At 53.2% G+C, this 11,010-nt stretch overlaps 1 non-coding gene across 1 annotated transcript; it reads right to left on the bottom strand.

The window, feature by feature from the left end:
- Nucleotides 1–4,318: 4,318 nt before the first annotated feature.
- LOC128138538 (small nucleolar RNA SNORD45) lies at nucleotides 4,319–4,403 on the bottom strand. Its single transcript, XR_008234073.1, has one exon. It is a non-coding gene; the product is annotated as a small nucleolar RNA SNORD45 (small nucleolar RNA).
- Between the last annotated feature and the right edge of the window lie 6,607 nt (nucleotides 4,404–11,010).

The following is an 11,010-nucleotide window of genomic DNA, read 5'->3' as shown; positions in this document are numbered from 1 at the left end:
ATGGATCACAGAATGGAATAAAAGAGCTGATTTGCTAGCTAATCCTGTATGGACCGGGCCACCCCCCAATAAACTTCTACAGGCACGTGGAGCTCATAGTTTTTTCCACCAACCAGTGAAAGTATTAGCCAAAGAGTTTCAGGTTTCTATAGCAGATGCCAAAGCCATCATTCAATCCTGTGCTGAGTGCCAGAAATTATCTGGGCACGGAGATGGCGCTGTAAATCCTAGGGGTCTGCAGTCCTTGCAATTGTGGCAGACTGATGTGACTCATGTACCAGCTTTTGGAAAATTGTGTTATGTTCATGTTTCTGTTGATACATATTCCTTGATGATATGGGCCACAGCACTTGCGGGCGAAACAAGCCGACATCTACAAACACACTCACGACAAGCATTTGCAGTAATGGGTGTCCCGGCCCAGATAAAAACAGATAATGGACCATGTTTTATAGCACAACGGACTCAGGAATTTTTTCAGCAATGGGGAGTTACTGATATTACTGGCATTCCTCATTCTCCCACAGGTCAAGCTATAATTGAACGTACTCATAAAGTATTAAAAGACTTTTTGGAAAAACAAAAAAAGGGGGAATTAGGGGAACCTCCTTCAAATAGACTCATGAAAGCAATATATATGATGAATTTTTTGACCCTGCGTGGAGAGTCAGTTGTCCCCCCGGTAGTTCGGCATTTTCAAACAATGAATAGTGGGATTCAAAATATTGATAATGGGTGGAAAGTCTGGGTTAAAAATATTGAGCGTCAGCAATGGGAGGGACCTTTTAAAGTAATAACGTGGGGCCGAGGTTATGCTTGTGTCATTACAGAAAATGAGCCGAAGTGGATTCCAACTAAATGGACGAAACCTTATGCTGAGATTGATATGGAACACGCTGACTGTAGTAAGCAGCATGACAGTGGCACCGGTGATTGATCCACATCATTTAACACCGTGGGACAGTAAGAATGTTTGGGTGACACTGACAAAAGCTATTAATCAAACCTCTTGTTGTGTGTCATTGGCATTAACTGAACAGTCTTTTATTCTTATGTATTTTATTAGGTATAATGTTGCTTTTGCCGTGTTTAATTAGCTGTGTTCATAGGTTTTTGCAAAGGGCAATACGGCATGTTGTTACTTGTCGAAAAACAAAAAAGGGGGAATTGTGGACACATATTTAGCTAACGGTCGCAAGAGCATTCCAGATGCCTTTAGAAGACCTTGAACAGAATAAACAAGAAGACAAAAAAAGAAAGATGCCAATTAGAAGAACACAGGTGCACATTCCAAGATAAAGGGAACTTGGCACAAAGAACCGCAATTCGGCAGCTTATCTTGACCAATTAGACTGAGACAAGTTTCGCGTGGTTTAGTTAATATAACCAATTGTGTCCTATGTTTATGCGTGTGTACAGTGTTAGTATAACCAATTATATCTTATGTTTATGCGCGTGTACAGCGTTGATATAACCAATCATATTTCATTTTAATTTTGTGCACGTGTACAGTGACTTTGCAGAATATGTGACTATAAGTATGTGTGTGTTTTAGCAATAAGGGGTCGTCTGCTGTCTGCTCTCAAGATTACAGGCGTCCGTCTACTTCAATCTCCTCATACGACGTGACGGAGCGGGTGGCCCTGCAGAGCAGCCCCGGCGCCCTCGAGCATTTCCACATGAAGCTTTTCCAAGCCCAGCGCAACCTCTACCTGGCCGGTTTCGCCCTCCTGCTCTCCTTGTGAGTTTGGGGGGGGGGGGCAAATGTGGGGGGGGGGGTCTGGGGGTGCCACGGAGCCCGGCTTACCCTGCCTCCCACAGCCTCCTGCGCCGCCTGGTCACCCTCATCTCGCAGCAGGCCGTGCTGGGCGCTTCCAGAGAAACGTTCCGGAAACAGGCGGAAGGCGCCAGCCAAGCCGCCCGCCGTTACACGGAGGATAATGATGCCTTGCGGAAGGTATGGCGGGAGGCGGGGGGGGGGCGAAGGAGGCATCCAGGCGCCTCGGGCCCTGACGTGCCCCCCCCCCCCCGCCAGCAGCTGCAGGAGGCAGGGGGTGACGGGGGCGGTCCGTCGTCCCCCTCCCACGACAAGAACGAGACCCTCAAGGCCAAGGTGGAGAAGCTGAAGGAGGAGCTGGCGGCCAGCAAACGCAGTACGGGCAGGGCTGTGGGGGGGCGTTATGGTGTGGGAGGGCGTTACAGTCTGTGGGGGGGGGCGCTGCTGGTTTTTTTGGAGGTGACCCTGACACAGACAACCCCCCCCCCCAACAGCTCTGGAGAAGGTGGAGAACGAGGTGCATGCCATGCGGTGCCAGGATGAGGGGCTGACGTGGGAGTACGACCGGCTTCTGGACCAGCACACGCGCCTGCAGGTAGCGAGGGGGGGGGGGCACCCCTAACCCCCTACGACCCCCCCCCCCAACCCCCTTTCAACCCCCCCCAACCCCCTTTCGTACCCCTTAACACCCCCTCTGACTGCCCCCCCCCCCCCGGCATCCCATGATGGCCCCTGGGACAAGAAGGAGGAGTGATGACTCGGCCACGCCCGGCCACACCCACCGGGCCACGCCTTCCCCCCCCCCATCCCAGTTCAGGGAGTGGGGGCAAAACTTGGACAAGGTGTTTCCAGCCCCCCGCCCCTTACCCTGTGTTTGGGGACCCCCCTGCTCTGTGGCAGCACTCCGGGGGGGTGGGGGGCACGGGGGGGCTCTGAACCCCATTTCAGGGGGTCCGAGCCCCCCCTTTTGCCCCTTCCAGGGGGGGTTTCCCCAGGTGTGCACAGTGGGGGAACTCCCCCCCCCCCCCAAAAACACACGAGCTTCTGCTTCAATAAACATGTGAGATCAGGCCACGCTCGTCTCCACCTCCCACCCTCTCGGGGACCCCCCCCCAGCACCCCAATTTCCCCCCCCCCCAGGTCCCTTTTTACCCCCCCGTTGTCACCCAGGTACGGAGATCCCCGAGGCTCAGCCATTTTTATTGGCACCATGCACAGGAACGGGGAGCTGGGGGGGGAGGGGTGCAGCTCGTTTGTCAGTCCGTCCAGGCCCCACGGCCATCGCAGCGTGGGGTTAGTCCGTCCCATCCGTGGGTCCCGTAAGGCTGCAGGGACGGCCGTGGGGGCCGTCTCACTGTGGGGCTGGCTGTCTCGCCGTGGGGCCGGCCGTCTCACCGTGGGGCGGGTTCCTCCACGAGCGGGGCACCCCACGCGCTACAAGGCGGCGTGCAGGGCCCGGGCCTGGCCCCGCAGCGCTTCGAATTCCCTCTGCACAAAATCCATCAAAGCTTTCCGCATTTCCACCTGGGAGGGAGGGGGGGGGAATGAGCCGGGCCCCGTCGAGCCGTGGGGCTGGGAAGAAGAGACCCCACAGAGCCGTGGGGCAGAACGGGGTCGTTTTGTGTCCTCCCCCCCCGCCATGGGGCAGCTCCCCCAGCGCTCACCGTTGACGTACCCTCCGCCCGGAGTCGCTCCAGGAGGGGCTGGACGCTGAACGGTTGCCCCACGACCACCGTAATTCGCTACGGGACAGCGTCAGTAACCCCCCCGCAGCCCCCCCCCACCCCAAAGCCCACCGCCTGCCCCATAGCCAGCCGCACAGCCCCCCCCCCTCCCCAGAGCCACCCTACCCTGCTCTCAGTTAGCGAGGTTTAGGAATACCTCTGTGGTGCCGCTTTTGGGAGTTTCTCCTTGGAAATCGAGGCAAGAGACGCCTTTCCCAAGGTGCAGAAGAAACCGCGTAGACTTGTGCGTACTTTCTAGGTCATGCAAGTAAAGCCAGATGCCAGCCAGAGACCGGGAGCGTGTTTGCATTTCTCCCCGATAAGTCAAATGCCCTATTTTTCATGGGTTTCTCATAGGAATAGGAATCGTGAGCGGGCACAGAAGGGTTTCTGTGCTGGGATACAGGTCATTTTTTTGTCATCGCAGCTTGCACGGTGCCGTTTTGAGCGTTGACAGCGCACCGATGTTTAGCTACTGCTGAGCGGTGCTTATGCAGAACCAAGGGCTTCTCCGTTTCTCGCTCTGCTGCCCCAGCGAGCTGGCTGGGAGGGGACACAGCAGAGACCGCTGCCCCGAGCTGACCGACGAGGGTACCACGGTCCGTTCCACGTAGTGTCACGCTCAGCAAGAAATTCGGGACTGGGGGAGTCTTCCCAAGGCAGCCGTCGCACCGAGATGGCTGGGCGTCTGCCTGCTGGTGAGAGGTGGTCGGTGGTTGCTGTCACGTCCGTTGGTTTCCTTTCTTATTCCCTGCGCTTGTTAAACTGTCTTTATCTCGACTCCCTTAGGTGACAGCCTAAGGAAAATGGAGCCTCCTGTGTCTCAGAGTAATTCCAGAGCTAAAGCGGCGACAGACATCGGCTCTGGATCAGATAATACGTGCCGACGCTCATCGCTGACCCAAGAAGACATGCTCCTCCTGTCCTACCCGAGGGTTTCAAATCCAACACGCTTTCTTCCTAAAGCAGGACGCTGCCTTATTTACTTGTAACGCCGTTCCTACGCTCCTTGAGATGCGGCTAGAGGTGGGTTACACAGACCGTCAAGCCGCCGTTTGGGAGCACCAGAGCCTTTTGGGTACTGTTTGTCACCACGGTTTGCGTGAGAAGGGAACTAAAACACAATAGACGGCGAGAAATTTAACCTGCCGTGGAGATAGCTATGGTGAGCAAATCCGATTTTGTGCTTTACAAAGCATCATTTTTAAAATTCAACCCTGAGTTTTGCAAGTGTAAACCCTTATTTTTATAATGCAAGCCTCAATGTTAGGGCAAAAAGCATCAATTTAAAAGACCAAAGCCTACTTTGGGGGGTGCAAACAGTCATTTTTAAGGTCCAGACCCACATATATGGAGTACAAAAACTAATTTATTAGCTCCAAGGTCCGTTCTTAAGGTTCAGAGACTCATTTTAAGGGCCCAGAGCATCATTTTTAAGCCCCAAAGTCTGATCTGGAAGGACCAAAGCCTCATTTGTAGAGTCTAAATCCGAATTTATACAGTCCAAAGCCTCATTTTTACTTTCCAAACTCTTAGCTTTGCCTTCCAAAGCCTCATTTTAGTTTCCAAAACCTTCATTTTTAGGGTGCAGAGGCTCAGTGTTAGTTTGCATAGTCTCATTTTCAGGGTCCAAAGCCTCTTTTTTAGGATCCAGACAGGCATTTTTAGGGTCCAAGCTGCATCTGGAGTGTCCAAACCCTCATTTGGAGGGTCCAAAACCCACTTCTAGGGCTCAAAGCCTCATGCTTAGGTCCCAAAGCCTCATTTTTAGGGTCCAAAGCTTTGATTCTAGGGTTGAAGGACTTCAGTTGTAGGCTCCCAACCCTCTTTTTAAGGTACAAACCCCTCACTTAGGGCTCAAAGCCTCATTTCCTTAATGCCCGAGGCATATAATGAGCATCCAAAGACCCATTTGTAGGGTCCAAAGCCCCGTTTTAGGGCCAAAATCCTTGTTTTTAGGCTTTAAAAACGGCCCTTTGGAAATGGTGACTCATGTGGGCCCTGGCAATATGAAAGAGGGGTCTCAGCATCCCCGGGCCCCCCGCTGCCTGCGGCTGTCTGAACCTCTCCCAGCTCTTTCTGGGAGACGGAGATCGCCGCGGGAAGGGGTTACTGGGAGGAGGTACTGGTCCGGCCGACTTGGGAGGGTCCGTACCAGTTCCTTGTGCTCTTTCTAGTTAGTGCACAACAAGAAGAGGGTGGAAGACGACCTCCGGCAGAGCCTGCCGTACCTGCGGGACACTCGAGCCACCTTGCCAGCGGTGGCCATCAGGTTCATCGGTGGGCCACAGTCCTTGGCTGCAAGGTCTTGCCGCACGGCACCCGAGGAACCGGAGCTGCGGGATATCTGCGACGGCGAGGAGGGGCTGGTGGGGCAGGGGACGGGGACTGGGCAGGGTGCCGTGGTCTGCAGGGGACTCCTGGGGGTCTCTGCAGGCAGTGGGGGGGTCACGGCTGCTCCGCTGCCTTCTCTTGCGGCCCTCCCGCCCTTGGCGAAAGACCCTGAACTCTCCATCAGGACTCCGGCAGCGGAGGAGATCTTCGTCCCGGTAAGAGAGATGCCAACGTCGGGATGGAGCCTGCAGTCGCTGTGCTGCTGGCCCCTGGTGAGCCCTGAAGAAGTGAAATCCTCCTCTGGAAAACAGCTGTATCTTAATAAATTTAGGGTTTTTTTAATAAAGCTGGAACAACAAGCCCAGTCCCATGCTGTCCTTCCCATGGAGAACACCCAGAGCGTGCTGAGCAGACAGCGTCATGCCTGGCTTGTGCTGCTGCCTGCAGGACAGCACAGCGGGACCCAGGGTGTCCTTGCAGAAAAGTCCCAGCTGCTCCGCTGGACCACAGAACCCGGAGAGGAGGAGGAGGAGAGAAGCTTTAGCCCAGCCTGCCTCTCCTGAGACATCTCAGGCACCCGTGCTCTGCCGAGCTGGCAAATTGTCATTTGTCCTGGCATCTAAACCCTCTCGTTTACAGGGGAGGTGTGCTGGTTTGGGCTGGGATAGAGTTAATTTTCTTCACGGTAGCTGGCATGGGGCAATGTTTCGAGCGGGAACAAGGGGTTATACCAGATGTCCCGAGTGGGGACAGCCCAAAACTACGTAAGCCAAGCGGGGCAGGAACAAAACTGCCACCAGCCACCTCGAGCGGGAATCTGGCAAAGCTGTGGCTGATGGAAAGCTGACAAACCCTGGAGGCAGGAGAAAAGGCGGGTCGCAAGCGGTGTTCCCCAGGGCTCAGGATTGGGGCTGGTTCCAATAGCTTTATCGATGATTTGGACGAGGGGATCGAGTGCTCCCTCAGCCAGTTTGTGGATGACACCAAGTTGGGAGGATGGGTTGATCTGCTGGAGGGTGGGAAGGCTCTACAGAGGGATCTGGACAGGCTGGATCGATGAGCTGAGGCCAATCGTATGAAGTTCTACAAGGCCAAGTGGCGGGTCCTGCACTTTGGTCACGGCAACCCCTTGGAATGCTACAGCTTTGGGGAAGAGTGGCCGGAAAGCTGCCCGGCAGAAGAAGACCTGGGGGTGCTGGTTGACAGCCGGCTGAATATGAGCCAGCAGTGTGCCCAGGTGGCCACGAAGGCCAACGGCATCCTGGCCTGTATCAGAAATAGTGTGGCCAGCAGGAGCGGGGAGGTGGTTGTCCCCCTGTACTGGGCACTGGTGAGGTGACACCTCGAGTCCTGGGTTCAGTTTTGGGCCCCTCACTACGGGAAAGATGTTGAGGTGCTGGAGCGTGTCCAGAGAAGGGCAACCGAGGTGGTGAGGGGTCTGGAGAACAAGGAGAAGGGTCTAGAGAACTTCCGAGGAGCAGCTGAGGGAACCGGGGTGGTTTAGTCTGGAGAAGAGGAGGCTGAGGGGAGACCTCATCGCTCTCTACAACGACCTGAAAGGAGGGTGTAGCAAGGTGGGTGCTGGTCTCTAGTCTCAAGTAACTAGGGATAGGAGGAGAGGAAACGGCCTCCAGTTGCGCTAGGGGAGGTTTAGTTTGGATATTAGAAAAAATTTCTTTACTGAAAGGGTTGTCAGGCATTGGACCAGGCTGCCCAGGGAAGTGGTGGAGTCACCATCCCTGGAGGTGTTCAAAAAGCGCGTAGACAAAGCACGACACAGCTGGTTGTACTGGGTCCTCCTGTAGAGAACTCAACTTTTTTACATGTGCTTCCGTGCAACAATATTGTCTCATCTCTTTTCAAATGTCGTCGCCCTGCAGTCTTGCTGAGGGAATGGCTCCGCCACAAAGGATCCTCTTTCCCCCGGAGAAGATTTACATGGACTGGCAGCAACGATGCAGAGCTGGAGCGGGACTCCACAACTTGGGCAACATGTGTTTCCTCAACTCCGTCCTGCAGTGCCTCACATACACCCCACCTCTGGCCAACTACCTGCTCTCTCGTGAGCACAGCCAGTCGTGTGAGTACTTTTAGGAACAGCTCCTTGTAAATCTGTCGGGCACTTCCCAAGGATTCCAAGAATCTGGAACTTAAGAGAAAAGCAGCCCTTCTTTGCCAATTCCCTGAGTTGGTCGTCTTTGAACACTCAAGCCTAGAAGGCACTTGTCGTATCTAGCTGTGTTCGTCTTCAGAAGGGCACCCCTTTCTAGCCCCAGGTCTCGGTCCCTATTCCTGCAGGTTAAACCCTCTTTGCTTATTGCACAGAAATATTCTGTCAGTTTCACATCCCTCTGAAGAAAGTTTTCTCTGCGCTAAAATGTCCTGGGCTCGTTGGGATGCTGTCGCCTTGGGAGGAGCGGAGACCGTTCTTAGAACTTCAAAATCCCCACTGGGTTTCCCATTGCTGTGGATGTTTTGCTCACCTAAGGCTCTTGCTTCCCTCCCTTCCTCTTCAGGCCGCCAGCCAGGCTTCTGCATGATGTGTAGAATGGAAAAGCACGTTAACAGCGTCCTGCGCTTCTCAGGCGGTGCCATCTATCCTTCGGCTGTCGTCAGCATTCTCACACGTGAGTCATTCCGGGTGCTTTGACAAGTTTTCTTCTGTTCTTGTAGGAGAAAGCTACTAACTTCTTCTTTTTTAGCAATAGGAAAACATTTCCAGCTTGGCAGGCAGGAAGATGCCCATGAGTTCTTACGTTATGCTATTGATGCCATGCAGAGAGCTTGTCTGGGTGGAATCAGCAAGTAAGCACAAGCAAATTCCCTTTGCAATGTTCCCGAGCCCTTTGGACTCCTTGGTGCAGTGCCATCAAGGAAAAACTACGCCCAGGGCTTTCACACAAAGCAAAACTCCGGGAGGAGATAACTCTCTGCCTTACCATTTATTTCCAGCTTGGACATCCCTTCCGAATTGACTACCATCGTCCACCAAATATTTGGGGGCTTTCTGAGATCCAGAGGTACTTTTCCACAACCATTGCTCTCCTTGGAATTGTCTGTGTCCTTCTGTCGGCCTGTGATGAACAGCCGATGGTGTGACTGGCGTAGTAGGTACGAAGGACGTAAAGCGGCACAGTCAGTCGACTTCCCCATCGCTGAGCATTTTGAATTTCCTTCCAGTCACGTGCTCGAGCTGCAAAGTGGTTTCTGATTCCTACGAGGCCTTTCTGGATATTCCTCTGGATATCAAAGTAAGAGAGTTTGTAATTGTGCTTCAAGATGTCGCAAGGCCCCTGTAGCTTTCCAGAATCAACACAGTTGCTTTAAAAACGCATACCGTGAACACAAGAGAGCCTGGTGGTGGGTGGCAAGTGGAGTGGAAGGATCCCTCTGCGTCCTTCTTCTTTTTGCCCTCCCTCAACACCCGTCTGACGGGTGGTATTATTTTCATTATTGATGACCCCGCGCGCCATCGGTAGCTGAACTGAGCAGTGGCACAGAGACGTAGCTCTTGATAGCCCCAGGAATTGAGGGAATTGAGGGAAATGTTCGGCATCGTACCCTCTTTCTGCCTCCTTGTGGGCGCTGCTTGCGGGTTCACCTGGGTCTTCTTGTCAACTCCTGATAAGTGTTTGGGCGAGGGCATTTCCCGGAGATCAGTCTCTCCTTTCTCACTCCTCCAGGCAGCCTCAACTGTCACCGCAGCGCTGACGGACTTCGTGAAACCCGAGCAGCTAGATGGTGAAAACTGCTTTAAATGCAGCCAGTAAGATGATTATTAACACCATATTAATACTAGATCCTGCGTGAAGGTGCTGCACATACTCTAGCATAAGCCATCTTTTCACATAACATAATATATTAACATAATAATTCACATAGGTTAGATGCACGATAATGAGGCACCGATATTTTAATATGGCTCTGTGCATCTGAACAGCCTTAAAACAGCGTAGGGGGGTGTGAGACATGAAAGGATGTCTGGCCTTCTTGGGGCAAGATAGGGCGTATACGAAGGTTGCATTTCAGCACTTGGCTCTGTGCTTGGTTTCAAGGTGTAACAAGACGGTTGCCGCCTCCAAGAGGTTTACAATCCATCGCGCACCCAAGGTTCTCACCGTGTGTCTGAAACGGTTTGAAGATTTCAGCGGCGGGAAGATCAACAAGGTGCGTATGCAACTGGAGCGCAACGTTCCCTTCCTGGAGCGGGATATTTCCCAAAGCAGTACGCTCTTTCACAAGCCGTTCACGTTGAGTTTTTCGCGTTCCCTTCCGGGGAGAGGAGAGTTGCCGCGGGAAGACAAGCACGTACTCTGCTCCGGGAGAGCTGCTTTGGCCGAGAACAGTGTCCTGCCACCCAAACCATTACCTGCTGCTTTGGGGAAAAACCAAGTGTTCATGAGCCCCAAAGATGTATTTATACACCTCTGGTCTTGGAGGGCTATTTCGTGTAGTATTTCAGGATCATTTCCGAGCACTCTCGGTCTCTCCGTAGGTTGTGAAGTACTCCAGCTGCTTGGATCTTCGCCCGTACATGTCTCAGACAGACGGAGAACCGCTCTTCTACTCTTTATACGCTGTCCTGGTGCACAGCGGTAACAGGTGTCATTCAGGGCACTATTTCTGCTACACAAAGGTAAAGAGCAACTTCCTTCCACGCACGAGAAAAAGGCGTGCTGAGGAAGACAGACTTTCACGGCAGTGATACCGGCAGCCAAGGATTTAGGGGAGAAGGTCTCCTTACAGGCTGGGTTGGGTTTGTTTTGGCGTGCTCTTGGTTCTGTAGTTTTCTGCCTGCGTTTTTGTGGAGAAACCGTGCGGTTCATCTCCAGATATCATTGCCTTTTTTTTTACAGGCCAGCAGCGGGCTGTGGTACGAGATGGACGATTCATCTGTGGATCTTTGTGACAGCAACACGGTTCTCCAGCAGCAAGCCTATTTGCTGTTCTATGTCAGGTAATAACAGAAGAGTACTTAAAGGGAAAGATGGGAAGGGACTTTTTATGAGGGAGTGTAGTGGTAGGACTAGGGGGAACGGTTTTAAACTGAAAGAGGGCAGGTTTAGGTCAGCTGTTAGGAAGAAATTCTTTACGGTGAAGGTGGTGAGACACTGGAAGAGGTTGCCCAGAGCAGTTGTGGATGCCCCTTCCCCGAAAGTGTCCAAGGCCAGGTTG

Source organism: Harpia harpyja, unplaced genomic scaffold, assembly GCF_026419915.1.
Source record: "Harpia harpyja isolate bHarHar1 unplaced genomic scaffold, bHarHar1 primary haplotype scaffold_54, whole genome shotgun sequence".
NCBI classification, from domain to species: Eukaryota; Metazoa; Chordata; class Aves; order Accipitriformes; family Accipitridae; genus Harpia; species Harpia harpyja.
The sequence above is the reverse complement of the archived record's forward strand: the minus strand, read 5'-3'. Positions and strand labels throughout refer to the sequence as shown.